We start from the raw sequence: 6,000 nt of genomic DNA on the forward strand, positions 1-6,000 counted from the left end.
AATGGAATATAAATATTTGTATATATATGTGTAACTGAATGACTTTATTGTATAGCTGAAACCAACACAGCATTGTAAATCAACTATATTTCAATGCAATTTTTTAAATAAAGAAATTAAACTTGGAACCAAGAAAAGAGCAAGAGACATATTAAAAGAAGAGAGCTATAAAGAACTACCCAGTATGGGTAGTTCGGTCAACTAATTCCACAGAGGAGAAAATGAGGTCCCGAGAAAGAAGGAGACATACACAAGGTCACAGAACAAAACAGTGACAGAAGTAAAGTAGAATCCAGTCTGTTCCTTCCAAAAGAAAAAATAAAAGAATACATTCCAGGACTTCTTTCCACGAAACAGTTTCCAAAATGAATACCTTTCAGGTTAGGACAAGTGGCAGTAGGGAAGACTTTCAGAACTCTAAATTAATGAGTCATCATTGGTATCTTTTGGCTACACACTCTCAGAATTGACATGTCAGGATCCTACAAGAAGGAAATGAACACTGAACACATGAAGCTTCTGTATTTATGGCCTGACACTGGCTCAGATACTTGGAATGAATTTTTTAAATTAAGTTCAATTAGCAAATCTATGCTGAATATTTACTCTCAGCCAACTACTGTGCTAAGAGCTTTGAGAGGTATTTAAAAAAAGGCACAGCTGTCAAATAATTTGCTGCCCAACTGGATTTAAACCGTACATATAGGGAGACAGAAACCCAAGTGAATGCTAGAATACAGAGCATCAGCAGACACAGATCTAAAGGAGCTAAAATAGTTGAGAAGACAGGTTGGAAATTATTGTTTGACCAGAGAAAAGAGGGAATTCTTTCTTGAGAGAGTGGTAAAAGTTGAGGTATGAGCATTACATAAATGTTAGAAATTTTTAAATGTGAACAAGTGACAGCAGACCAAACTTTTGAATGGATCTGGTAGTCTGATTCAAGAGCTGACAAATGAGGAATTTCAGAAAAACAAGTAAAAAAATGTTTTCTATATTTTTCAGATTAGAAACAGCATACAAGTTATGACTGATTAAGCAACTTTGTATTCACAGTTCTTTTGAATTCAGAATGAATTAGATACATAGAAACTTGGCTATGGTTCAGTCATTGACTGAATCACACTAAAACAAATTGGGCACCTAGGATGTGCCTTCTCTGTGCACAGTTACATTAGAATAACAAGCAGCCCTGTGTTGACATCACCATATATACAAATAATGACACTGACATTCGAGAGCATGAATCATTTGCCCACACTGGTAGAACAGGGATTGAATCCCCAGGTATTGGACTCCAAAACACTTTTTCCACTCTTGGTGCTGAAATTTATCCAGTAGTTGCTGTGTAAACCGCGTGGGATGCATATTGAAATCTGTGAGAGAGTATTATATGGACATCAGATTTCTCCAAAATCCTGTATTACTGAGGTCTGCACTCCCTACCACATGCCCTCTATACACCAAGCCATGCTTAGTTACTCATTCATGTCTGACTCTTTGCAACCCCATGGACTGTAGCCCACCAGGCTCCTCTGTCCACGGGAATTCTCCAGGCAAGAATACTGGAGTGGGTTGCCATGTCCTCCTCCAGGGGATCTTCCCAACCCAGGGACTGAACCCAGGTCTCCCGCACTGCAGGTGAATTCTTTACCATTTGAGCCACCAGGGAAGCCAATACACTCTTTGCCATGGCTTTTATGCTTGTGATAATGTATGGTGTAGCATATTTAATCAGAAATATTCCATGTGCCAGAATTCACAACTGCACAACTGATTTTGTCTACTGTGGATTTCAGAGTATTTACTGTTATGACAAATAAGGCCCAGTTGACTTGAAGATACTACATAAATAGATGACTGAATTGTTATTTAGTTGCTAAATTGTGTCATATTCTTTTGCAATCCCATGAACTGTTGTCCACCAGGCACTTCTGTCCATGGGATTTCCCAGGCAAGAATACTGGAGTGAGTTGCCATTTCCTTCTCCACATAGATGATATATGATAGAAAATAAACAGACATGATACATAAATATGGTTTTAAACTTGGAATTTATGAAGACAACAAGTCTCTGTTAAGACTGGTAAATGTCTACTCTGTAAAGAATTCTGCACAGAAGACCTTGGTGCTGGGAAAGATTGAAGGCAAAAGAAGAAAGGGGTGGCAGAGGATGATATGGTTGGATGGTATCACCGACTCAATGGACATGAATCTGAGCAAACTTCAGGAGATGGTGAAGGACATGGGAGCTTGGCATGCTGCAATCTATGGAGTCACAAAGAGTAGGACACAACTGAGCAACTCAACAGCAACAACACTATACATAAATGAATACATATATAGAAATACATGTTTACATATATATACAAGTTTACATATTATATGTACAATAAATTCTACAAGATACATGTCAATCTCCAGATCATAAGAGTATGATCTCTTATGGAACTAATAAATAATTAGTTCCTCTCTAAGGAACTAATAACAACTCTAACCAGGGTGGCCTAGGAAACAATTTTAATTAAAACTATGTTTTTCTTCCATGACTTGGGGACCCTCTTCTGTACCCCATATTATCTTGTTCTGTGCTGTTTTACATGTCCATTTTTTTGGAGTCCTTACCAAATTCTTCATTGTTTGTCTATGTTTTACTGACTCAAGTGCAGCCTTTAAGCAGCAAGTCTATTGATCAATTTCCATGGAAGCCTTCCTGTGCTAGTTTCCTGCCTAAGCACTAATCTTTAAGAAAGGCTGTGTCAGGCAGTAGGTGCCTATCTAGCCTGAGTCTTTTATGTGAGTGGTTTGTTGTTGTCTCATGTGTGTGTGTGTGTGTGTGTGTGTTTGTGTAAGGGGCGGGGGGCAGTTCTCTCTAGGCTAACCAGTATTGTGTCAGTGTCTTGGCCATAAGAGAAGCATCTTAAGCACATTTTGATGGGAAGGATTACTTCCTGCTTGGAAACTAGACCAAAATAAATTTTCCATTATGTAGTATGGCATGATACTTCCTACTTAAAACCATTAACCACCACCCCAGAAGCCATAATGGAAGGGATTTGGTATTAAAGCCTATATTGCTCAATATCAAATGGATCACCAGAGAACTCTATTTCATCTATCAACCTAATTGAAATAAAAGGGTCTTAATATTCCTGAGACTAAGCATCACCAAATCTCCTGGATTTCTTGGGCAGCTCTGGCAGAGGAGGGAGTGAGGAGGTATTTTTCCCTTTACAATTCAACTTATTTTCTTCATTTGACAAGCTACCACATACACACTCCACCAGTGAAGAACAATCAGCACATTCACTGCACTCAACACCTAACTGTAACGTGTTCATACAGAAATCAATGAGATACTTCCTCTTCCGGTTTCCCATTTTTAATCCTGGTCTTACACCATCCAATTCAGATTCTCTGGCTCAAGGCTTGGTTTGTTGGTTTTGGCACTGAGAACCTACATGAGTAAAGGCAGGTTTTGACTTTTATATATGAAATGAATCCAAAATACAGCAAAAGGATGTTATCCTCCTCACTCATTTAGAAAACATCATTGACTGCCTTCTATGTACCAAGTATGTTAAGAACTTAGTACTGATAGAAAAGGGCCAGTCCTTATCTTCAAATTTCTTGCTGCTTTTTGGTTTGGTTTGGTTTTCACAGGTAGCTAGAGAAAGAGACAATATACAAAGCAACATGGGGAGAAGTATGTAGGAGGATAAGAACCAAATACCCGACCTCACTCAGGTTAAGGGCAAGTTTATAAAGGAGTCAGTGCCTAGGCTGGTACATCTAAAGAGATATTACCAGATGAAAAAACCTCATAATATCCCCTTCCCCTAAGCTAAGTAAATTTGTATTAATTTACTAATATGTTATATACTGATAATTTGCTATATTTAATATAGTATAATAGATACGTATATATTATGTATGCTATATAGTACAATGTATAAATATTGATTTTGTGTGCATATGTGTCTGTGTAGTTTGACAGCGTTTCAGGCACTTTACTTGGCAATGGAGAAATCAGAAAGAATATGATAAGACCTCCGATCTTAAAAAATTCATTGTCTGATAATTGCTGGTTTTTTAACATTTGAGTCTCCATGGAAAACAGGTTTCAATTTCAAGACAAGTTTCACTTACTGCTTTTTCAGAGAATGATTTTATATAACTTTCCCAATCTCCTAAGTGAGAATTTCCAAGGCATCTGGAGTTGCTCAGGCCAAGAAACTCATCCATCTTGTTTGATGACTCGAGCCCTGACTGAATACAGTAGGATGTCCCACTATAAAGAGGAAAGTTCAGGCTGATACACCAATGGAAAAAAACCTGAATCATAGACAATGCTGTGGAATGCTGTTTGATGAAATGGTGCCAGCTAAGGTAGCAAGCAGTTTCCATTTGCTAAATAAAGAGTAAACATCCCTGAAGAGTTAGCTATGAGCATTAGGAAAGATAAGGCTTAAATTATTTCAGATCTTTCATCATCCAGCAAGCCTCAGGGAAATCTCTTTGGCTGAAAGTAGGGATGTTCTCCACCCAACACGTACACAGCCTCTTACATCCTCTCCTGGTTCCTCATCTCATGAATTCCTAGATTATGTCATGAATCAGCTGCTCGAGTGTCGGTTTCTAATGTAAACCATAAAAAAGAAAAGTATAAAGAACAAAACCAAGCGAAACCAAAACAATCACAAAACTACTAAAATTCAAATCCGAATCTAATTCTAAAACCTATTTTTTTCATTCTGTCTTGATGCACCAATAAGTACCTGAACTTGGCTTTAGTAGTGGAAGGATTTCACAGTGAGAAACGATTTACAATGTTAAGGATTCTTACGTGCTTCATTTCTGAATATGATATCTACTAATACATCTTTTGAAGAAAAAGCTCTTACTGAATTGTCTTATCTTTTTCAAACAGGCACAATTTTTTGCTTTGTCTTCAATTTCAAATTCTTTCTTTTTATTCCTTCTTAGTCTCAAAATGACTCAGGTTTCCAGATGGAGCAGGAGTTGAAATGAAATTTTAAATTAGGATAAAAATAGAACTTGCTATTTCCACACTATTTCCAGCCAAAAATTTCCTTAAGCAATTTTTCTTAGCAAAAAGAAAAAAAGAAGCCCTTTATACTTCAATACAAATATATACACACACACACACACACATATATATATAGCATACATTTATTTTTAATTTTATCCTTTGTATTAACGAAGGATGAGAGTAATAATAGAGTGAGATAGAATATTAATTAAAAGAGAAATTTAGAGCCAAGTCACGTTGTGAGAACCCAAGGATGGGATAGCTGAGTTTCTATGTAGAAAATAGAAGTCCCAGAAGGCTTAAAGAGAAGATAGATAGGACAGTAATTGTGGTACAGGTGACAGATGATTTCAACAACCATTAGAATCATTAATGAATATGCTGAAAACACAAAGACTGGTGTGCATGTTCTCCTGGTAGTAACAATGTTGACAGCAAGCACAGCATCAAGAACAGCTGCCTTTGATTGAGCACCTTCTCTCTTTTAAGTAGGAATTGATCAGTTCAGTTCAGTTCAGTCACTCAGTGGTGTCCGACTCTTGGCAACCCCATGAATCTCAGCACGCCAGGCCTCCCTGTCCATCACCAACTCCCAGAGTCTACCCAAACTCATGTCCATAGAGTCGGTGATGCCATCCAGCCAGCTCATCCTCTGTCGTCCCCTTCTCCTCCTGCCCCCAATCCTTCAGAGCATTATGGTTTTTTCCAATGAGTCAACTCTTCGCATGAGGTGGCCAAAGTATTGGAGTTTCAGCTTCAACATCAGTCCTTCCAATGAACACCCAGGACTGATCTCCTTTAGGGTGGACTGGTTGTATCTCCTTGCAGTCCAAGGGACTCTCAAGAGTCTTCTCCAACACCACAGTTCAAAAGCATCAATTTTTCAGTGCTCAGCTTTCTGCACCATCCTACTCTCACATCCATACATAACCACGGGAAAAACCATA

This window comes from Bos javanicus, chromosome 16 (genome assembly GCF_032452875.1).
Source record: "Bos javanicus breed banteng chromosome 16, ARS-OSU_banteng_1.0, whole genome shotgun sequence".
In the NCBI taxonomy this organism is placed as follows: Eukaryota; Metazoa; Chordata; class Mammalia; order Artiodactyla; family Bovidae; genus Bos; species Bos javanicus.